The sequence below is a fragment of the Narcine bancroftii genome, chromosome 11 (genome assembly GCF_036971445.1).
Source record: "Narcine bancroftii isolate sNarBan1 chromosome 11, sNarBan1.hap1, whole genome shotgun sequence".
NCBI classification, from domain to species: Eukaryota; Metazoa; Chordata; class Chondrichthyes; order Torpediniformes; family Narcinidae; genus Narcine; species Narcine bancroftii.
The window spans coordinates 58,342,292-58,367,059 of record NC_091479.1 but is presented as its reverse complement, the minus strand read 5'-3'; the positions used below and the strand labels follow the sequence as shown (position 1 = coordinate 58,367,059).

The window sequence follows — 24,768 nt, the reverse complement described above, 5'->3', positions numbered from 1 at the left end:
TGTCAATCACCCTCCGGGATATAAGCCTGCGCCGGCCTCCCAAGGCTTCACACTGAGTTGCTGCAGGCACAGCAAGCCTGGCTCTGTGAAGGTTTTTGTGGATTAAAGCCTGTTGTTCAGTCTTTACCTTGTGTGTCTCTGATTCTGTCTAACAATGCACCACAGACTTTGATTTCTGGTAAGAATGAAGTAAGTTATGAAACCTGACAGGCTTGAGCTAGATCCATGGGCTCTGGAGGCTGTGACCCACTTTGAGCACTGGCTGTGGTGCCTGGAACCATTCTTAAATGTGGCTGGAATAGTGGACGATGAGCAGAAGCTCCTCCTACTTCTGTCCTGGGTGGGCACCAAGGCTTTTGTGCTCATTAGAAACAAGGACACTTATTCAGCTGCTGAGAGAGAAATATGTAGGCCAGGGAATGAAGTGCATGCCTACACACAGGCAGCAGCCGGGAGAGTCGATCAGTGACTTTATCCTGACCCTTCGTGACCTGGGTAGATCATGCTTAAGGAGAGTGAAGTTTGCTGAAGAATTTGTTGACATACTGGTCCTAGATTCATTGGTCTCTGGACTAAAATCAAACTATGTGAGAGAGTTGACACCAGCTGCTGGAGAAGAGTGAGTTAGGTTTAAATCAAGCTATAAGAATCGCCGTCCTTAAACCTTGCGCTTAGAAGGGGAATATCTACTCATCTGAACCAGCTCCTGAATTTTGGCAACGTGCCCCTACTCTACTCGATAGCCTGAATGGCCAGACCTCAAGACTCAGCTGGTGACCCGGTCATGGCAGCGGCTCCACAAAATCAGCTGAAATGCTACTTCTGTGGACAAGCCAAGAACCCAAGATCCCAATGTGTGTGTTAAATGCGGCAAGGGGCTCACTACAGAAAAGTCTGCAGAGGACTCTCTAAAAAGACCACCAACACTGCTCTTACCTCTGAAGGAGAGTGGGAAAACCCATTAATCCCTTCTGTCTGCTTATCTCAAAATCTTTCACCGAAGTTCAATTATTTGATGAATCTGGTCAGTCAGCGTACTCTGGAGACAAATGACATGAAGAACAGGGTGATTCATCACTGACGATGCTGGCCTCACTGGAACTTAATCATGTGAGTAGCCATGATTTAACCCGTTTCTGCTTAACATAGAAGTAAATGGACATTAGTGAACTGCTTGTTCAACATTTGTAGGTAGGTGGAGATTGGGGTGAAGGTGGAGATTCAGGCACCCCAGTTGGTGGGACGTGTCGGACGGACAAAATTTCCTCCTTCCCGTCTGGAAAAGCAACAAAAACATAATGTGGGTTGGCCTTGAGGAGTTTAACAGGTTCGACTAAAGGATCTGATTGGTGGGGTCAGACATGACACTTGAGCAGCATGGTTCCAGTGGTTGTGACCCAGCTGGGAATAGTCGTTCCAGTAGTCGATTACCTTGGGAAAGAAAACATACGTTCATGAGGCATCACATTGGTGACTGTGAAAAGGAGGGAGCAGATGGAAGGTAGTGCAGATGGGAGAAGTTGCTGCCAGCGGGAGCCAGGGAGGCATTTAGTTTGAAGATCAAGGAGTATTTTGTTGTTTTTAATTTTGCTACGGGCCTGGGTGTTGAACACGTCTCTGTTGGTGACTCCAAAGGGGACACCGAGGTGATACGGGGTGATTCGCGGTAACTCAGTAGAAACACATACATAGTCACATCAAGCCGCCGGACAGACTGAATCTGTAATTGTAACAAGAAATTCTCCGATTGTATACTCTTAATGTAGCCTTGGTCCATTATTTTACCAGGCTATCACGGCTGGTTTTAATTTTTTAAAAAGGGGGGGGGGGTTGAATGTGGTGACCCCTGGAATTGCATGCATATATGTTGCATGTAGTTGCTCTCTGCTGGTTGGACTGGTGCTATTGGCTGACACAGGGGAAGAAGCCCCCTTGCTTGCACATAAGTATTCCTGTCCAATGCTTTCAGCTCAGATTGGGACTAGACTCGTAGATGGCTAACACTGCAATGTTCTTGCTAATAAAAGCCTATGTTATTCACATAACTCTGGCTTCATGAGTCATTGATTGCAGTTCAATAGGATGTTGTCGTTTCTTCAGCACTTGAGTTACAGGGAAAGATTAAACAGGTTAGGACTTTATTCCTTGGAGTGTAGAAGAATGAGGGAGATAGACAGAGTAAATTGGAGTAGGCTCTTTCCACTTAGATTAGAAAGATAAATACGAGAGGACATGGCTTTAGGGTAAAAGGGGAAAGGTTTAGGGGGAACATTAAGGATAACTTTTTCACTCAGAGAGTGGTGGGAGGATGAAACGAGCTACCATCTGATGTGCTGAATGCGGGCTCACTCTTAAGTTTTATAAATAGATACATGGACGTGAGAGGTCTGGAGGGTTATGGACTAAGTTCAGGTCAGTGGGACTAGTGGTATGAAGTTTTTGGAACAGACTAGAAGGGCTGAATAGCCTGCTTTTTGTGCTGTCGTGTTCTCTGGTTCTTTGGTAATGTCCCAAATCTCTGCAAAATCCTCCTGAATTACAGCTGCTGGTAAACGTTCTTCATGATTGCATCAACTTGGAGGCCCCAGGTCAGATATTCAGAGATAAGGACACCCAGGGATTTGAAGAACTTAATGTTTTCCTCTGCGGACCCCTTGATGAGGACTGACTTGTATTCCCTTGAATTGACAGGGAGGATATTAACTCAGAAGATGCGGAATCTACATGGGTAGAACTGAGGAATAGCAAGAGGCGGAAAACGTTAGTGGGGGTGGTATATAGGCCTCCAAATAGTAATGTAGAGGTGAGGGAAGGCATAATAAGAGAAATTAGAGAAGCGTGCAATAAGGGAACAGCTGTCATCATGGGAGTCTTTAATTTACATATAGATTGGACTAACTAAATTAGTAAAAATACTGAGGAGGAGAAATTCCTTGAATGTTTACGGGACGGTTACCTAGACCAATATGTCAAGGAACCAACTCGGGAGCAGGCCATTTTAGACTGGGTATTATGCAATGAAAAGGGGCTAATCAGCAATCATGTTGTACGAGGCCCTTTGGGTAAGAGCGATCACAATATGATTGAATTCTCACTCGACATGGAGAGTGAAGAAATTAAAACTGAGACTAAGGTCCTGAATTTAAATAAAGGGAATTATGATGGTATGAGACGGGAGTTGAGTAGGATTGATTGGTGGTGTTTATGGGGGTGTTGATGGTGGATAGACAATGGAAAGCATTCAAAGATCTAATGGAAGAATTGCAGAAATCGTTTATACCAGTTTGGCATAAAAATAAACCAAAAAAGGTGACTCAACCATGGATAACAAGGGAAATTAGAGACAGCATTAGGTCCAAAGAGAGAGCATATCAATTGGCCAAAAAAAGTACCAAATCCGAAGACTGGGAACAGTTCAAGATGCAGCAAAGGAGGACAAAGGGATTAATCAAGAGGGCAAAAAAAATTATGAAAGTAAATTTGCGGCAAACATAAAAACCAACTGCAAAACCTTTTATAGATATGTCAAAAGGAAAAGATTGGTGAAATCCAGGGTAGGTCCCTTGCAGTCAGAATCAGGGGAATATATAATGGGGAATAAGGAAATGGCAGACCAATTAAATTCTTACTTTAGTTCTGTTTTCACAAGAGAGGATATAAATAACCTCCCAAGGATGTTGGAAAACATAAAGACTAATGCAGAGGAGCTGAAAGAAATTATTATCTCTAAGGACATGGTCTTGGGGAAATTGAAGGGATCGAAGGTCGATAAATCCCAAGGGTCTGATAATCTACATCCTAGGGTACTTAAAGAAGTGGATATTCAGATAGCAGATGCTTTAAAAATTATTTTCCAGACTCGATAGACTCAGGATCAGTACCCATGGATTGGAGGGCAGCTAATGTTACCCCACTATTTAAAAAGGGGGGTAGAGAAAAAGCGGGGAATTATAGGCCAGTGAGCCTTACATCAGTAGGGGGCAAAATGATGGAATCCATTATTAAGGATGTAATAGCGGAGCATATGACTAGCAGAGAAGGGATCAGACAGAGTCAACATGGATTTACAAAAGGTAAATCGTGCTTGACAAATCTATTGGAATTCTTTGAGATGGTGACAGGTAAAATAAATGGGGGAAGAGCCAGTGGATGTGGTGTACCTGGATTTCCGAAAGGCCTTCGATAAAGTTCCACAGAAACGACTGGCATGCAAAATCAAGGCTCATGGGATTGGGGGCAAGGTATTGATGTGGATTGAGAACTGGCTGGCAGATAGAAGACAGAGAGTTGGGATAAACGGCTCATTTCCTGAGTGGCAGGCGGTAACCAGTGGGGTGCCACAGGGATCTGTTCTGGGACCCCAGCTGTTCACAATTTACATTAATGATCTAGATGAGGGGATTGGATGTAATATCTCCAAATTTGCAGATGACACTAATCTAGGAGGAGTTGTGTGCACTGAAGACGGGGTCAGGAAGTTCCAGTGTGATTTGGATAAATTGGGGGAGTGGGCAGACACATGGCAAATGCACTACAATGTGGATAAATGTGAGGTTATCCACTTTGGTAATACAAACCGGAGGGCAGATTACTATTTGAATGGCAATAGATTGGGAGATGGGGAAGTGCAAGAGACCTAGGGGTTCTTGTGCACCAGTCACTGAAGGCGAGCATGCAGGTACAGCAGGCGGTTAAAAAGGCAAATGGTATGTTGGCCTTTATATCAAGAGGATTTGAGTATAGGAATTAATTTACCTTACTGCAGTTGAACAGAGCCTTTGTGAGACCACACCTGGAGTATTGTGTGCAGTTTTGGTCGTCTTATCTGAGGAAGGATGTTCTTGCAATGGAGGGAGTACAAAGGCGATTCACCAGGCTGATAACTGAAATGGCAGGAATAACTTATGAGGAAAGATTGCGCAAATTGGGATTGTAGTCGCTGGAGTTTAGAAGATTGAGAGGGGATCTCATAGAGACATATAAAATTCTGGCAGGACTGGAGAGAATGGATGTGGAAGGGATGTTTCCAATGGTGGGGGAGTCCAGAACCCGGGGCCATGGTTCGAGGATAATAGGCAAACCATTTAGAACCGAGATGAGGAAGAATTTCTTTACCCAGAGGGTGGTGAATCTGTGGAATTCATTGCCACAGAGAGCAGTAGAGGAAGGTGCATTGAATATATTTAAGAGGGAATTAGATATATTTCTTCAGTATAAGGGAATTAGGGGTTACGGAGAGAAGGCGGGGACGGGGTACTGAACTTTAAGATCAGCCATGATCTCGTTGAATGGCGGAGCAGGCTCGAAGGGCCGAATAACCTACTCCTGCTCCTATCTTCTATGTTTCTATGATATCCCCCTCCTGCAGTTTACTATCAGTTCTTAGATTTTCCAATGTTGAGTGCACAGTTGTGATGATGCCACCAAACCCCTAATCTGTCTCCCTCCTTCTATGCTTCCTCCTGCCAACAACTGTGGTGTCATCACCAAATTCGTAGAAAGCGTTGGAACTGTGCCTGGCTGGGCGTAGATCAACTAGAACAGTGGACTAAGCACGCATTCTTGAGGTGTGCCTGTGTGGATTGTTAGTGAGGAGGAGACAGTTTTTCCAGTCCCTACTGACTGTGATCTTGTGATGAGGAAATCAAGACCCAGTTGTAGAGGCAAATGCAGAGGATCAGGATTTGAGGCTTGCTGACCAGTACTGAGGATAAAAATCCGTGTAGCCTGCCATGTAACCACTGAGTTACCATCTGGTCAGGGTTGTGGGGCCTTTTTCTTGTGCCCACGCACACCCCCTCGCACCCACCTCCCCAACACACACTAACTTTAGAACCTGGCTACGCTCCTAGTAAAATATCTGGCCAGTAACTGACTCTGTTTCTAGTTCTCCTCAGAAATGCCTCTTTACTGCTGAGACCAAGGGCGTGACATTGAAAATGACATCAACCGCACTTCAGAAAATGGAGTCAGGCAAGGCTGCCGCCAACATCCGGTCCACTTTCTACAGGAATTCCATCGAAAGTGTCCTAGCTGGGAGAATCACACTGTAGGATGGTTGCTGCAGAGCACTGGATCTGAGGGCAATTCATAGCACCATAAAAGTGACAGAAAAGATCGCTGGGGGCTCCCTCCCCACCATCGACGAGATCTACCTAGTTCATTGCCCTTGGACTCTCAAAATGTCACCTTCGGACGCCTGCCACTTACCAAGCACAAATTTCCTTGAAAGCAACCTCTCCAAATTCACACTTGCCAAATCCTTCATGATCCCATAAAAATTGGACTTTATTCCATTTAACATCTATCCTGGGATCTTTGATGACATTCGAAGATTATACAGTTAATCATGTTGTTTCCAATATCCAACTCCCTGCAAAATGACTGATCTCACCAAATATTTCAACTTGTTTCTCTGTAAACCTGACCACGAGTCCAGGAAACAGTTTCAACTTGTTGGTGTCAGAAGCGAGTCACGTATCCGCAGAACTCGCCCAGCCAATCCACATTACAGAATGAAATGAACTGTCAATGTTTTGAGCTTTGTCTTTTTGAAATTTTAGAGTTTTTTGAAATTTAAAGTGACTTGTGTTTCCTTTATTCTAATTCAGGAAAATACCAAAATGAATATGTGACTTTTATAGTTGTCATATTTCAAATTTGCAAAATTAATACTGGGCTGATTACTGCTGATGAATGGCGTTGAGAACCTGTGAGAGGAAATTTATTAGAGCAGAAGGCACTTCTTCAACCACAGGTTAGAATTTATTGCCATGAACACATGTCATGAAATGTCTTGTTTGTGGTAGAATTAAGTTGCAAAATTTTCTGAAGTACATTTTTGAAAAGTAATAAATTAGTGCAAAAGAATAGAAAAGTGTGGACGTGACTGTGGTGTATGTGACCTTTTATTGTTCCCCATCAGGCTCCTATACCTCCTTGCTGATGGCAGTTGTGTGAAGTGGGCAAGATCTTGGTGGTAGAGGCTGCTTTCTTGAGTCTCCATCTCTTGTAGATGTTCTCAATGGAGTGCTGCCTGGTGCCCGTGATAGTGCTGACTGAGTTCACAACTCTCTGTGATCTTTTCACAATCCTGTGCATTGGCAACCAGTCAGAATACTCTCCATGTTTTACCTGTTGAAATTTACCAGAGTCTATGGGAGAAGACAGAGAGTGGTGATTAATTATTGCCTCTCTGACTGGAGGCCTGTGACTGGTGGCGTGCCTCAGGGATGGGTGCTGGGATCATTGTTGTTTGTCATCTATATCAATGATCTGGCTGACAATGTGGTAAATTGGATCAGCAAATTCACTGATGACACTAAATTTGGAGGTGTTGTGCACAGCAAAGGAGGTTTTCAAAGCTTGCAGAGGGATTTGGACCAATGGAAAAATCGGCCGGAAAGTGGCAAATAGAATTTAATGCAGAAAAGTATGAGGTGTTGCATTTTGGAAGGACGAATTAAGTTAGAACCAACATGATGAATTGGGATTCACTGGTAGGGTGCTGTGCTGATGGCTGGCCCTGCCTACCAGCTCTTCCTCCATTTGCCCCTGTGTTCCCACCTAAACCCAGAACCTTTCTGAAGACAATTGTGAGACCTTACCCATAGCTATAAACTAATAACAGCATTTGTTCTCCCTCCAGTCGTGAGAGCTTTTATTCGTGCTACAATTTTATTCGCTTATTCCCTACATGATGAAAGCCTGGTATGATGCTGATAGACCCTCTTGTCCCCCGACGTGGCTGAGGAATTCATGTACTGGTTAGACTGCTTCCAGGCCTACCTGAACGTGACCAGAGACGTCTTCTACACCGATGAACTCAGGAGGTCCGCACTCATTTCGAGGGTAGGATCGAAACAGTATGCCGTCATCTGGACTGCACTACATATGATGCTGCCATCGAGGTATTGAAGGCTCAGTACCTGAAGTCGCAAAATGAGGCCCTAGTGAGGTACCAACTTACTCTACATTGCCAATGGCCAGGAGAGACCATCAATGACTACCTGCTGGATCTGTGGATGATTGCCAAGAAGTGTAGGTATGAAACAGCTATGGGCTGCATTCGTGAGGAAGAACAGATCCAAGACACTCTAGTCATAGGGTTCCATTCGAGGTACATGAGGCAGCAACTGCTCGAGTCGGGTAATAATGACCTGGCTAGTCACATCGAACTGGCCAAATCATTGGAACAGGTCAAGCTCAAGAACAGCCAGCGAGCTCACTCACCCAGATGACCCCTTCCAAGGACCAGTTGCACCCGCTACCCCAACCCTAACAGCTGATGCTTTCTGTGCTAGGGAGAGCTTTATCTGCAGAAAGAGCCAGCATCCCTGATCTTGTTGCCCAGCTAAAGACTCAGTGTCTTACAACTATGGCAAGGGCATTGGATGAGGTTTGCAGTGTGAGGGGAAGCCTGGGGAAGTCCACGGCCTGCACCACTCCCAGATCCTATTCCAGCCCCAATGCGTCTGCTCCAAATTCTCCTGAACCCACTTGGTGCGCTACATGCTGACAAATGGTGGCAGTGAGGAAACGGCACAAAAAAGGCTTGGCGGCTATCTTGCCGCAACCCAAATTCATCATTGTCAGAGGAGGAAGGAGAATGGCCATCTTGTCATGCCACGAGGTTGACATCATCTTACCCACACGGGGCAACCTAGGATGGTGGGGGCCACTTGAGTGAGGAGTATGGAGTCTCCAGGGTCCTAGCCTCGATGGTCTTAGATCAGGATAGACCTCACCAGCTCAGCAACTCCATAGTGACCGTGAAGATAAACGGACACTCCACTAAATACCTAATCATCACAGGTCCTGCTGAAAGCTTCATAGACCACGGACTCTGCAGGAAAACAACCTAAAGATGTATCCTTCCGATTATCGCATATTCCTTTCATCTCATTCGCATTCTACGTGTGTTCAACAACATTGTATAATGCACTTGTCGTTTTGGGGGGGGGGGGGGGATTTCTGTAAGATACGCCTGTATGTACTTTTTAAAAAAAACTTTATTTAAGATTTTCAAATTACATAGAAACAATATATAAAAATAATAACAAAAAAAAACCAAAACAATACAAACCCACCTCTCCCTCCCACCCTCAGCACGCAAGGGCATGGCGTGATGGCGTAGGAAGAAGACGTGTAATTGCACCTTTCCCAAGTTGAAATAATTCATGCCTGAATTTAAAAATTTGGAAAGTTTTAAAAAAAGTTTTTAAAGGTGTCTGAAGTCAAAAGGAAGAAAATGACTACCAATATAAAGAAATCAAAAACTCAGTTACAAAAGAAACTACCTTAAAAGTGTGCTGAAGAATTGAGGCCTACTCACCAAACTGAAGCCACAGAGTCAACAGGTCCTGCTCCCAAGACACAATGAACTCCTGGCCAGCTAAGTATGACACGCCTGTCTTGCGGACTCAAGATGGCGCTGGCAGCGCTTTCCATCCACCCGACTCTAATACGGGTGCCCGTGACACCGGACGCTCAGGTGAGGTGGCTGAGCGGATCTCCCAACAATGCTGCGTGATCCTGCAACTGTGCCCTGTGGCCCTGAGACGCATGGAGGCCCGTTAGAAGGTGCGCCTGTGCGGTCGGTGGTGCTGCTGGGCATGTGTGGTGCATTGCGTGTTTTTATTTTCTTTTTTTAAACGGTATTGCAAAAACAACAAATGCAAATGCTAAGCAAACCATGCCACCCCACCCTGTCTGTGTGTGTGTGTGTGTGTGTGTGTGTGTGTGGGTGTGTGTGTGTGTGTGTCTGCGTGTGTCTGTGTGTGTGTGCGTGTGTGTGCGTGTGTGTGTGTGTGTGTGTAAAACCTCTGACCAAGTCCTCCTATTGGACATGGCCACCCACCACGACTGAGGTGCAGCCATAATACCCATGCTGGGCCAGTAGCCGACAATGCGTTGATAATCCACGACACTGGGCAACACGTGGTTACCCCTTATTTCCCCTTCAACTTGCTTCCTGCAAATGACCCTCTTCGTCTGGAAACTTGGCAGACCCATCGACCAGTCTGGGTGGGAAGGTTGGGTGGGGGGGGGGGGGGTGGTGACAAGCCCCGGTGGAGAACCCCACGGGGAAATGAAGGGACTCACAACCAGGAAGCTGCTGCCCTCCGGCCCTGCGGGTGTAGCCTGACAAGTCTTGAATGAAGGGCATGACATTCTCTGTGGATCATTACAATCTTCTGGGTCATACCTGCTGCCCAGGGCGTCCCTCCGTCATACAAGGCCCCGCGCCCTGCCCCTTTAAATCGCCTTCTCCGACGCCCACCTTCCAACCAGTACTGGCACTGAGCAGGCTCACCCCCCACCCGCCGACTACCCCCCACACACACTCACCCGAGGCCGGCGCCGGGATTTGTTGCCGATGTGAGGAGGAGGAGGGACCTACTGCCGGGCTTCATCGCCGGCTCCACTCAGCAGCATCATTCGGTCAGTGGCGTGATTCGCGGGGGTTACTGCCATTCCGTGCATTGCGTGTTCATAAGTTGTTGCAGAAGGCTGTGGTGGGGGTCCAGACCCGCTGTCGACAAGCGCAGGTGAAGAGGAGGAAGGAAGTCCTGCCTTGTCAGAATGGAGACAAGAAGAACTTGTTACAGGCACTGCAGTTGAAGTTGAAGCCACGTGTCAGCGTGCAGATGGCCGGTCGTGAGAGTGCATTGGTAACCATGTTGTCCTTCCCCGCCTTGTGCCAAATGTCAGTGGTAAACTCTGACACAAAGGAGAAGTGACGCTGCTGGCGGGCCGACCAGGAATTTTTTGCCATTGTGAGCGCCTGAGTGAGGGATTTGTGGTCAGTGAAAATGGTAAAAGTCCTCCCCTCCAAGAAATAGCGGAAATGCTGCACCACCAGGTACATGCCCAGTAACTCACGGTCGAAAGTGCTATACTTGCGCTCTGGTGGGTGGAGAAGGCGGCTGAAAAATGCCAGCGGCTTCCAATGTCCATTCACCTGCTGCTCCAGGATGGGACCGACAGCTGTGGCAGAGGCATCGACGGAGAGAGCCATATGCAGGCCAGTGTGCGTGTGGGCGAGCATAGTAGCCTTTGTGAGGGTGTCCTTGGTGACCTCAAATGCAATGCAGGCCTCTAAGGTCCAGGTGAGCGTTTTGTGCTTGGCTGCGATAAAGGTGAATAACAGCTGCATGATGCGTGCAGCTCCTGGGATGAATCAGTTATAGAAGTTGACCATACCTGCGAACTCCTGAACTCCTGCAGCCCCTTGAGGTTGTCCGGGCGTGGGAAATCCTTGATAGCGGTGACCTTTGTAGTGGCGGGTGTTGCTCCTTCGGCCATGATGGTATGACCAGAACTGCATGGACTCTTTCCCAAACTGGCACTTGGCTGGGTTGATGGTGAGGCCAAAGTCGGCCATTCGGGAGAAGAGCGTGTGCAGGTGGGCCTTGTGTTGCGCCCGATTCCTGCTGGAAATGAGAATGTTGTACAAGTGAATGAAGATGAAATCCAGGTCCCTGCAAACTGAGTCCATGAGGTCTTGGAAGGTCTGAGTGGTGTTCTTGAGCCCGACAGCATGTGAAGCAATTTGAACAAGCCGAAGAGGGTGATGATGGTATGTCCTCATGGTGCACTGGGATTTGGTGATACCCACGCACCAGGTCAACCTTGGAGAAAACCCCCGCACCATGCAGGTAAAGTCCTGGATGTGAGGGATGGACTAACAGTCAGGAACTGTCGCCTTGTTGAGTCGTCGATAGTCTCCACAGGGGCGCCAGCTGCCGGAGGCTTTTAGGACCAGGTGGAGTGGTGAGATCCATGGGCTGTTGGAGCACCGAATGATCCCCAACTCCAGTAGGTGGAAAAACTCTTCCTTTGCCACCTGGAGCTTGTCAGGCGGGAGCCGGCATGCCTTGACATGAACTGGTGGACACTGGGTGGGGATGTGGTGGAACATTCCATGGTGCAGTGGGGCAGTGGAGAACTGTGGCTTGAGGAGGGCTGGGAACTCATCCAGGAGTTGCTGGAACTCGTCTCTGGGTGTGCTGATCGTGGCCATCTGCGGCTGCTCTGAGCAGGAGGTGTCGAGTCGAACGGCCTGGAAAGTACAGGCATCTACCAAGGGCCTACCTCGAATGAACACCAGGAGCCCGTGGATGAGGAGGAAGTCGGCACCCAGGATGGCAGTCGGAAGGGACAAGACAGTGAACCTCCATGAGAACTTTCACCAGCCGATCTGGAAATGAACTGTTTTGTCTCATACCTCCGGATCCTTGTTGCATTGGCCGCATGGAGGGGAGGTCCTTGAGGTCGGTTCCTGGACTCGATGACCATGGTCAGGATGATGCTGATCTGGGCCCCAGTGTCAACGAGGAAACGCTGGCTGCTGACTGAGTCCCGCAGGTAGAGGAGGCTGTGTCCTTGGCCAGCCGCCACACCCATTAACAGTGGCCAGCCTGCTCGTTTCCCTGGAATGAGCAGGGATGACAACACTTCCAAGCCTTGGCTCCCTAGCGCTGGTGGTAGAAGCAGAGGCCTGGAGTTGATGCCGCGACCCTGGCTATACTCTTAATGACCCCCGCAGGGGCTGGGTGCTCTACTGCAGCGCTAGGGGTGGGCTTGGTGTGGTCATGCCCATGCCTTGTGACCTACTGGACCGCCGAGCCCTCCGGGAATCACTCGAGCCAACCTTCCTCGGATCGGTAAAGCTCTCTTGGGCCAGTAAAGGCTGGATGTCCTCGGGCAGATGGTCGAGGAAAATGCGCTCGAAGAATTGGCAGTTGGTGTGATCACCCATGAGCGTGAACATCTCGTCCATCAGCTCTATCAGAGACCTGTCCCCCAAGGTGTTGATGTGCAGCATCCGAGCAGAGCGCTGGCGCCTGGATAGTCCAAGGGATCCGGTGAGCACTCACTTGATGGTTCCATATTTGTCTTTGGCGGGTGGGTGCTGAATGAGGTGCAGCACCCGTTTGCCAATAGCCTGGTCCAGGGCAGCGACCACATGGTAGAATTTGGTCGTGTTGGATGAAATCTGGCGGAGGTGAAGCTGAGCCTCCATGTGGCTGAACCAGGTCTCCGGCTCCTGAACCCAGAAGTCAGGCAGCTTGACAGCTATAGCACTGATCCCAGGTTCGCTCATGTTGGGTTCAAAGACGTTTGAACTAGTCGGGGTCACCAATTGTAGCGGCACCTACACTGCTACTGAAAGAACACACAACCAGACAGGTTGAGCTCAGTGAGCAGAACTGATTTATTGCAGGTTGCTGGGCTGGACTTATACTCCCAGCCTGGACCTGGCTGAGAACTGCGCTGGGGGGTGCTGATGTTACCCGGGCATCATGTGGTCCCCCAGCACGGGCTTCTGAGCTTGGTGCTGAGAAGAAGGGGAAACCTCCAAAGGTGCCATTTTGGCCTGCTGCCCCACCACATGGATTACAAGTGGGGCCGGTTCACCTGCCTAGTGGTATGCTGCCATAGAAGATTCTTTTGTCGGATGGGAGATTCAGAAGAGAGAATTGTTGAAGAAGATTGATTCTTTGGAAAATCAAGGCCAGTGGAATAATGTGAAAATAGTAGGACTTCTGGAAGATATTGAGGGTTCAGATCCAGTGAAATTTTTAAAAAAGGGGATTCTGGATTTATTAGGTGTTGAATTTTTCCTGAATGGTTTGGAATTGGACAGAGCACATAGAGCGTTGAGGAAGAAACCTTATCCGGGTTAGCCACCTCAAGCAGTTTTACTTCGATGTTTGAGATATCAGGATAGAGAGATGATTCTACAGGTTGCTGTCCAGAAAGCTCGACAAAATCAAACTGACCTGACCTGAGTCAGGAGAATATTAAGAGGCACAAGGAAAGGGGAACTTTCAATCTCAGTTTTTTGAGAGTGATTATGATGCATTAATTTTTGCTAATTCTTTACCAGACGTCTGAGGAGCTGGCTGATCATAGTCACCTAAGAGGAAGACGTCTGAAAAGAGGAATGGGAATGGGAAAGAAAGGAGAACTGTCAAGGAATCTGATTAATATTGAAGATCCAGAACAATCTTTGGGACTGGAATCATTGGGAATATGATTGAGACGGATAATTGTTGAGAAGTTCGAAACTCTGAAACTTTCGAAAGTCATCTGCCACGAGTGGATTTTTTTCCACACCCAGTTAATTTGGGAGTTACTACATTGGTGTAGGTTTGGGGGAGTTTTTTTGTGTCTTTTTAACAGTAAGGGTTTTTTGCATTTTATTTTAGAGGTCTTTCTTTTTATTTGAGCAAGGGGAGCTCTTTTTTTGCTATAGACGTGTGAAATGTGAAAATAATGGAAGGTTTTTTTAATATAAAATGTCTAATTTAAATTTTGCGACTTTTAATGTACAGGGATTGAATAATCCGATGAAGCCTAAAGATGAAGGTTGATATTGCTTGATATTGCTTTTTTGCAAGAAACACATTTAACTAAAAAAGAACATTTAAAATTGAAGAGAGAGATTGGGTACAACATGTAATTGCTTCTTCTTTTAATTCTAAGGTGCGAGTAGTAGCAATTTTGGTTCATAAGAAAATACCGTTTGAATTGAAATCATTTTCTGAAACAGCTAGTCAAGTTTTAATGGTGAATTGTAAGATTTTTGCAGAATCATGGACATTGCTGAATATTTATGCACCTAATGTAGATGACGAATGATTAATATCTGAGGCTTTTTTGACATTAAACCAGGCAAAAGAGAACATTTTAATTGGAAGGGATTTTAATTGCATTTTACATCCATTCCGAAAAGTATAAAAAAATCGAAGACTGCTGTGCAAATGGTGTCTTTGATGAAAGATCTGAATTTAGTTGAGATTTGGAGAAGATTAAATTCAACAGAGAAAGATTTTTTGTTTTATTCATCGAGATATGATTAATTTTCCAGAATAGATTTGTTTTTCATATCGGCTCATCTTCAAGCTCGAATTGTTCAGGCTGAATATAAGAGCAGGATTGTGTCCATGATTCTATGTTATTTATATCTTGTGCTGGATCTGAAGTTATGCAATCAACTTATCATTGGAGATTTAATGCAATGCTATTGAAGAAATCTGAATTTGTTAGTTTTGTTAAGGAGCAAATAGCTTTTTTTTAGTATAAATACAAATTTAGTACAGAGTAATGGAACACTTTGAAAGCATATTTATGGGGTTAAATTATTAGTTATTCAGCAAAAGAAAAAAAAGAAATATTTAGCAGAAAGTTTGATATTGGAGAAACAGATAACTGAGTTAGAAATAGAGTTTCAGAAAAATTGTACTGAAAATAAGAAGGCAGCATTAACTAAGTTGAAATTATGTTATAATGCATTGTAAATGCCTATATGTATTTGATGAATTGTGTGCTCCAATGCTGTTGGGCAGGAGGTACAACACAGCAGACTGATTTCATAAAGTCTGAGACACAACGTCTGCTCGATGACGGTATCATCAAATCTAGCACCAGCTCGTGGAGAGCTGGTGCTCATGGAGAGGTAGTGGTAAAAGGGGAAAACAAGTCCAGGCAAGTAATTGACTGTAGCCAAACTATTAATCGGTACACACTCCTGGACGCATAACCCTTCCTCAAATTCCAGATATGGTGAATGATATTGTGCAGTATCGGGTCTATTTGACCATCAACCTGAAAGCTGCCAATCCATTCTGAGGACCATCCATATATGGCATTTGAGGCTAATGGTCATCTCTGTCAATTCCGGAGGGTCCCTTTCAGTAATACTAACAATGTTTCTATCTTCCAGAGGCAGGTGGATGGAATGGTGGATGAGTATGTGTTGAAGACTACCTTCCCTTACCTCGAAAATGTCACAATCTGTGGCCACACTTTGGAAGACCTTGATGCCAATCTCCAGAGTTTTCTTCATGCAGCGAAAGTCCTGAACCTCACTTATAACTCTGACAAATGTGTGTGTTTAGGATTAAATGGTTGGCTATCCTTGGCTATGTGGTGGAGAATGGCATCATCAGCCCTGATCCTGATAGGATGCACCCCTGTTAGAGCTCCCCATTCCCAGCACCATGAAGGCTTTGAGGAGATGTCTGGGGTTTTTCCTCCTATTATGCCCAGTGGATCCCTCAATACACTGATAAGGTATTATGCCACTACTTTCCCCCTGTTGGCTGAAGCCCAAACACCTTTTAACTATGTCTAGAATCACATTGCAAAAGCCCCCATGCACGCGGTGGATGAGAATGTACCTTTCCAAGTGGAAAGCGATGCTTCGGATATAGCCCTGGCCTCTACCCTCAACCAGGCGGGCAGACCGGTTGCATTTTTTTCTCAGACATTACAAGGCCACTTATGATCTCTCCCATCTCTTCTGGCTCCATATACAGCTGATCACTCTGATCATCAAGAGAGCACATTTTATCCCTTACTTTATTTTTCCTTTTAATGTATATGTAGAGACCATTAGTTTTCTCCTTTATATTGTCTGCCAAAGCAACCTCACGTCACTTTCTGAGACCATGGGGTCTGCACCCAAAATGGCAGCACCTATGATTGACAGCAGCTTTGAAGGTTTGCAGACTCCGGAGAAGCAGAGGACTGCCATCTGGCACCAGAAAATGGAGAGAAGACCTCCATGAGGTGGAGAAGGAGAATCAGAGGCGGAAGACCAGTTAGGGGTTCTACAGCTGACGAGCACACAGGCAGTTGGCTGATGGTGACCTGAGATGAGGAACCAGTGTCATCTGTGGGCCTGCTGATAACTACGATGGTGAAATTCATACCAGGAGGTGGACAGCTGGAGAATGGGTAAAAGCATACCAGGTATTGGAACTGTGATGTGAATGGGTGCTGAGGGCACTGAGGAGGTTTTTTGAAAAATGTATTTATTGATCATAATAAATCATGCAATTAAAGTACAAACAAATACATGATATTTTACCCCATGTGACCCCCAACCCTCAACCCTAACCCAACCACCCCTCCCAACCCCCCTCTAAACTACCCCAAAAGAAAGAAGGGAAAAGAAGAGGAGATCAAATAATATAACAACCTTCAATTATTTGCCATGGTTTGGAACACCATCAATGTATGGGAGAAAAATATTAATGATTAAACCACATATATTCCATATATGGGCTCCATTTTAACAAAAAAGGAATAATTATTATGTAAATTATATGTTATCTTTTCCAATGGAATACAAAGTCTAATTTCCAAATGCAATCATTGAATACTCAAGCTAGTCTCATTTTTCCAAGTAATTGCCAATCATTTTCTAGCCACAGCTAAGGCCAGTCTCGGAAAAGCAATTTGAAATTTATCTAATTTTAGCTCGAACCTCCATTTCTTAATATAAACCAATAAAAATACCATAAGATCAAGTGAAATTTTAAGTTTAAAAATAACTTCTAAAAATTCCCTTATTTTATTCCAAAAATGTTTCACTGTCTCACATAACCAAACAGAATGTAAAAAAGAACCCACTTCCTTATAACACCTAAAACATAAATCGGAAGAAATACATTTATATTTCCTTAACTTCTCCAGAGTTAAATATAATTGGTGAAGAAAATTATAATGAACCAATCGATAACTTACATTAAAAATTTTAGTCATACTATCCTCACAAAAATTCCTCCAATCATCCTGAGAAATAGATACAAATATTTTTCCCACTTTAAACTAGATTTATGAATGTCCATCTTAAGCATTTTATTCTGTAATAAAGCATACATCTCAGATGTAAATCCTTTCTTGCCACCATCAGTAAGCAAAATTTCAAATTTACACCATCTAGGTAGCTTTAAGGTGCGCCTAAAATTGTCCAATAATAATGCTTTAACTTGATAATAAGAAGAGTGTTTGAAGGTATTTCATATTTCTCTTTCATTCTTTGAAAGGAACTAAAATATCCCATTTCGTAATAATCTTCTACCAGTTTAATTCCTTTCTGTTCCCACACCTTCACTGAGGATTTTCTGATCACATCGGAGGTTCAGGTCTGGAGTGTTGTGCTACTGATTGTTTGAACTGGACTCTGTATGTCCGTGGATACCTGCAGCAGCACCGACAAAAGCAAATTGCATGTAATATTGCACTGTCTTTGTTGCAGGTCTTGAATATTGAATCTTGAATTTCTTCTTTTAGCCTTGCTGATTTCTTTCTTGATTTTTTCTTGTTTTTTTTATATATTCCTAAATACTTCATTTTCTCTGTGTTGCCTTTATCTGTTATAAACCTCTCTCTTCTTCCGAACCAGATCCCATCGAAGAGCAAGGTTCCCTATGCCTATTCACTTCTTTTATCCTGACCAGAACATACAAACTCTGTAGTCTCAAAATTTCAACTTTGATGGTTTTCCATTTACCTGGCAAATCCTTGCCTGAAAACAACATCCTAATCTGTGCATTTCGAGATCCTTTCTCATTTCCTCAAAATTGGATTTTCTCTAATTTAGATTTTCAACCCAAGGCTTAGACTTATCCTTTTCCATAATTAACTTGAAACTAATGGCATTATGATCAATGGATCCAAAATGTTCCCCGACACATTCCATCACCTGTCCTGTCTCATTCCATAATAGTAGATCCAATATTTCACTCTCTCTAGTTGATACCTCTATATATTGATATGGAAAACTTTTCTGAACATATTAGACAAACTCCAAGCCATCTAGTCCTTTTACAGTATGGGAGTGTGATAGTACAGATTCTATCACCAATATGTATATGTACAGATTGTAGTGTAGGATGACTGTGATTGGCTAAGAGCGTAGCCACGCCTACTGGCAGGTCTTAAAGGGTTGCTCCTCACCAGACCAGGTCATTCTGGACTGGCCAACCTACAGGTGATATGCTCCAGTCTTCTAGTTAATAAAAGCCTTGGTTTGGATCAACAAGCCGTTGATCCAAAATGGAGATGGGTTATAAATGTGGCACTGAAGCTTTTGTATTTAAATGACTACAGGTGACTACAGATATATAAAACAGTGCTGACTTGCAGCTGGCGGTTGGCAGATGTGACATTGTGGCCATCACCGAGTTGTGAATGAAAGAAGATAACAACTTGGAACTAAATTTCCGTGGATACACTGTGTCTCAAAGGACAGGGAGGTAAGTAGAGGGGGAGGAGGTGATTATGCTAGTTCAAAATGAAATTAAACGGCATTTGAAGGTTGGCTGCAAGTGGAGGGTCTTGACAGGGATTGGCTGCATCATGACGAGTGGGATGGAGATGTTTTTAGAATGTATTCGCTGGGGCGGGTTGGGACAAATATACCCTTTGGGTATGTATATGTACATGAATGGCTTTGCTGATTGGATTTTGAAGTCTGTGAAAACTAAAATAAAATATTTTTTAAAATGGAATTAAATCATTGGTGAGATGATACATTGAAACAGAAGAGAAAGAATCACTGTGAGTAGATTTAAGAATCTGTAAGGGTGAAAATACTCTGGTGGGTGTTTTATACAGGCCTCCAAACGACCAGAATGTGGCATGCAAACTACAGAAAGGACAATGTTATAATAGTTATGGAAGATTTCAGTATGGAGCAGGGTCGGCACCAAGGGAGGAGGCATTGTCCCCCCCCCACAAATGAGGTGCTGTTCCCCCCAAACGGTCTTGACTGTCACTTACTGTCAGACCCGTTCCCGCCCCCAGCCACGCGGCAAGCGTCACTAGTGTCTAGCATGGAAAACTTGATGCAATAAAAGCAGCGCTTTTGTCTGCTACATTGAAGGGATGGAGGATGTTAATATTCATTGGCAGGTAGGACCAGCATCCACCCCCCCCCCCCGCCACTGAGTGAGTTTACAAGCGTGACCCTGTCTCCCTCTAGTATGTTAATGCCCCCTCTAACATTCGTTGTGGTGCCAACCCTGATATGTAGGATGATTAGGAAAGACAGGTTGATCCTGGATTCCAAAAAGAAATTTATAGAATACCTTCAGCAGAATCAGAATCAGGGTTTATTGTCATGAACAATTCACAATTCAGTGTTTTACAGCAGCGTCACAGTGAAAATGTTCGTATTATAACCGTCTTACCACATTACAATAAAAAATAAAATAATAATAACAATTACAGTGCATGAAAAGTGAGGCCGTGTCTGTGGTTCATTGATTATTCAGGAATCTGATGGCTGTGGGGAAGAAGCCGTCCTTTGCCACTGGTCGGGGAGGTGGAGAAGCTGCTACCGGCGCCCTGACAACCTAATACAAGTGTGCAGTCATTGCCTCGCTTCAGCAGTTGGGACCAGTCCAGGCGTTGATAAGTATAGTTGGGAAGGGCTTGCATATTGTAGTGTGAATTCAGCTTTAGATTTAGTAATAAAGACTTGTATAAACTGAACTCAGTGTGTGTGTTTATTTTCTTTCGGTAGCTCAAACACTGACCAATCTCAAACGAACAAAATGAGAGGTATAAATTTACTCAAGACAATTGGCGCTGCGAGCAGGGTTGGTCTCAAGATGTTTCGCCGAAAGAAAGAGGTGAGCCCTGAGCAGTTCTTGATTCCTGGATGGCCATCTAAAGACGATGGGTTTGGCATGTTGGCCAATACCCTGTCTTTGTTGGGACCACCCATTAATTGGGATGAGAATTTAGACGCATCAAGTGCACCTCTGGGAGAGCGGGTTGCCACTCTCCTTCAAGAAAGTAAATTTCCTTGTAAAAAGGGGACGCTGTCGGACGGTTTTTGGCTGCTGGCCACAGCCTTACGCCACTCCGTTCAGCGTGAAGCAGAATCAGTTCAAAGAGAAGTAGAATGTCAGCGCAAGAGAGAGAGCAACTAGAGGAGGAGCTAGAAGCCATCGACAACGCTGTTCCATAATGAGTGAGATTGTTCGCACCAGTCAGGACAGAGCCAAAGAATGGGAAGATAAGCATGTCCAAATGATCTGCCGAAATATTAAACTCCGGCAGCAGCTCTATGCAGATAAGGAAAGGCATGGAGTAGAACCCGATCCATATCGTATTCGTGCCATGATAAGGAATGGCGACGATCCTGATGTAATTGAGGATTGGGACGGGAATATCTGGAATGATGACAATGGTAATGATGCAGATACTCCTCAGCATGTGTCTAACATACTACCCTCTCCACCTGCTGTTCACGTCCGCCCTATAAGGCAGCAAATTTCCCAAACAGAAGGAAGGGGGAATGATGTAAGGGTAGAGATTGAAGGGATGGATACCCCGGTCTCCCACCTGGACCCAGGGGAAAATACCCAAACCCCTGCTTATGCTCTATGGCCTACTCACTCTATGGGATGGCCTCGGAATCCTCCCCTAGACTGGGTGGAGGGCCCTGAGGGCCAAAGTGGGAACAGGGGTCGGAAGCCGTCAATGATCTGTGATTTCTCTGTAAAAGAGCTGGCTGCCATTCGAGATCGATTTAGGCAAAAGGCAGGAGAAACTCTGGCAGCCTGGCTCCTGTGTGTCTGGGAACAAGGGGGTGGGGGGTAATGTATTTTTAACCCCTGAAGAATTGTTAGGATTAGGAACATTGTCTACTGATATCGGGGTCACTGCTGAGCTGCAGGGTAGAGGGAGAGAGGTGCATTACTTACTTACTACTCTAGGGGATGCCCTGCTACGAGTATACCCATCACCAGTAGATTGGGATTTACATTTGCAGAACAATTGGAGAACCCCAGAGGATTGTATAGCAATAATTCGTCAACAGGCCCTGGCTTCTGCCTTGTATGCGGGGCGTTTGAGGCTGTGGGTACATTGGGGGAGCCCTGATGAAGAGATATTCACAGCCGGAATGCATACCAGATTAGTTCGTTCCGCCCAGCCCACTACACGGGGACTAGTTCTGTCCGTAACTAGCCCGCTAATTGGGCACCCTGTGTCTGAGGTGGTGCACGCCTTATCTGGGCTTCAAGAATTAGAATTGAGAGGTAAAATCCACTCGCGTACAGCCCAGGTTAAATCAGACAAGCAGGATGAAAAGAGAGGGGCTGCTGCTAATAACGGACCGACAAGAAAGGACCTTTTTCTATCCTTGTTAAAGTTAGGCGTACCTAAAAGTGATATTGATGGGAAACCTACCGCGGTCCTTTATGCCCTTTTTAAGAGGAAGGCAGGGGAACATCATCCCCAGCTGTTGAGTCTTCCTGGCCCAACTGTGCCTTCTGCTCCCACTGCTGCTTCTATCGAGCCGGCTTTTCCTGCTCCAGTTACCCGTGATGAGGTAAATCAAATGGTTAACAAGGCTCTTATGGATAATAGTGGCATGTGGGCTTGGAAGCCCCCGAACCCTACTAAAGCATGAAGGTGTGGGCAGGGGTCCCGTGTCTACTCCATTGAGATACGGCGGATACACAGGGACCCACGGCCCTACATACTGTTAACAATCCATTGGGGTGGGGGTAATGATTGCCAATATTTGGCCTTGGTTGATACGGGGCGGAGCACTCGGTGATTCCGGGTAACCCCGACCTCTGGACTGGACCGACCTTTCGAATAGAGTGGTTGGCAAAGGAAATAAAAGTCCATTCCACAGTAGGTGATAGCCCTTCCCCTGTCTGGTTACATGCTCTGGTGGCTGCTACTGACGAGTATATCCTGGGTATTAATATGTTGGCCGGTACGGCCCTTAGGGGATTTGCATTTGGAATTCAGACTATTACAAAAAAACTAGTAGTGGGTCAGGCTAAGTGGGATCATGTGATGGTGCCACTCCCCATGAAACGAGTGTGCATTCCACAATATTGCCTCCCTGAAGGGCAAGAAGAAATTAGTGCCACCATTGATGCTTTGCAAGAAGAACAGGTAGTAAGGCCCGCAACGTTGCCCTTTAATACCCCTGTTTGGCCAGTCCAGAAGCCGGACGGCTCCTGGAGAATGACAGTTGATTATCATTTTTTGAACAAACATGCCCCACCACTTGCTTCAGCAGTTCCGGACATTGTTACCCTTATTGAAACATTGCTACTGGGAACTCAAGAACATGGTATGCTGTCATTGATCTTGCTAACACCTTCTTCAGTATTCTTATAGCTGAGGACTCACAGGATCAGTTCGCCTTTACCTGGAAGGGGCGCAAGTATACCTTCACCTGCCTCCTTCAGGGTTATATGCACTCTCCCACTATTTGCCACAGCCTAATTGCCCGTGATTTGGAGACGGTGCCAGTATCGCCTTCCCTCTCAATTCACCATTACATTGATGATGTGATGATCCAAGGGGCCACAGAAGAGATGGTACAGGAAGGTTTAGAGAGTGTCCAAGATACCCTGATGCAAAGCGGGTGGGCCATTAACCCCTCCAAGGTATAGGGCCCGTCCCAGATGGTTATTTTCCTTGGAATTCAGTGGCATGCTGGAGAACAAGTGGTTCCCGATAAAGTTTGCAATAAAATCGCACTTGGCCACTCCTACTAACAAAAATGAGACTCAGCGTTTCCTGGGGTTATTGGGATACTGGCGACGCCATATTCCACACTTGGCATTGCTTTTACGTCCTCTGTATAAGGTTACCCGAAAGAAAACAGACGTTGTATGGGGTGACGATCAGGAAAGGGTGTTCCAGTTTGCCAAGCAGGCTATTATTCTTCAGGCCCTGCCCATTTCTCCCCCCATCCCAGATACATCCTACGAACTACAGGTCTCCGTTACTGATGATGTGGCCTCCTGGAGCCTCTGGCAGAAACAAGAGGGCCACCGAGTCCCACTGGGATTCTGGTCACGTACCATGCCTGAGGCTGCCACTCGTTATTCTGCTTTTGAACAACAGTTACTAGCCTGTTACTGGGCCCTGCTGGAGACTGAAAGAATGACAGGCGATGCAGATGTTCAATTGCGATCTGCACTTCCAATAATGAATTGGGTCCTGACTAATGATGCTAATCTAAAGATCGGGCGGGCTTAGCAGTCTTCTATTGTTAAATGGAAGTGGTATATTCAGAGTCATGCGACCAGAGGACCTGAAGGGGTGGGCCGCATACACAAACAGGTGGCTGATCTTCCGTCTCGTCATGAGGACGTTGAACCTGCCTTGCGCCCTCCTTTACCCCCTTCACCAGTTCAGTGGGGTAAACCATATGATTCGCTCACTCCAGCAGAACAAGGGGATGCCTGGTTTACTGATGGTAGCAGCTGGTGGGTGCAAGGAAAGCAGAAGTAGAAGGCAGTGGCTTACCATCCCAAGTCAGGAACTCACTTATCAGAAGAGGGGGATGGTGGCTCCAGTCAGTATGCTGAGTTGAAGGCAGTCACTTTACCACTAGATCCCCATGATCACCCTCTTCACCTGTTTATTGATTCCTGGGCTGTGGCTAATGGACTTGTGGTACGGATGCCTGATTGGCAAAATAATGACTGGCTGATACATGACCGCCCAGTATGGAGCAAACAGTTGTGGGAGCTGTTGTGGGATGCTTCCCACCACCGTGAGATAACTGTGTATCACGTTGATGCCCATACCAATGTGGCGACTAACATGGCACAACATAATGCAGTAGCAGATCAGCTTGCCACTATCAGCCGCGCTGATACCTTCCCCCTGGCTCAATGGGCACATGAACAGAGTGGTCATTTGAAGGAGAAGGGATCAGCTATGTGGGCCCGAACACATGCTTTAACCGTCCATCAGGATGATGTCCGCATGGTCGTACATACATGGCCAGAATGTCAGATTGTGAAGTCCCGCACCGTTCCTCCTGGTCTGCATGGCCAAATAAAACGGGGTGCTCGCTCAGCTGCGGTTTGGCAAATTGATTACATAGGCCCCATGCTAGACTGTATGGGTAAACGTTACGTCCTAGTAAGGGCTGACACCTTTTCGGGCCTGGTTTTTTCTTTTCCCACCAAGACG

At 45.7% G+C, this 24,768-nt stretch overlaps 1 long non-coding RNA gene across 3 annotated transcripts in view; it reads right to left on the bottom strand.

Annotated features, from left to right (window-relative positions):
• Window positions 1-24,768, bottom strand: part of LOC138745784 (uncharacterized) — a 104,145-nt gene that overhangs the window by 1,767 nt on the left and 77,610 nt on the right. The window contains exons 1-3 of one of the 3 annotated variants that reach the window (XR_011346507.1): window positions 7,789-7,918; window positions 4,756-4,883; window positions 937-1,039 (exon numbers count right to left, since the gene is read on the bottom strand). This is a non-coding gene — a long non-coding RNA (uncharacterized lncRNA). Of the gene's footprint in view, window positions 1-936; window positions 1,040-4,755; window positions 4,884-6,935; window positions 7,145-7,788; window positions 7,919-24,768 lie in introns of those variants that run through there. The other 2 variants (XR_011346506.1, XR_011346508.1) reach the window with 2 other exon arrangements.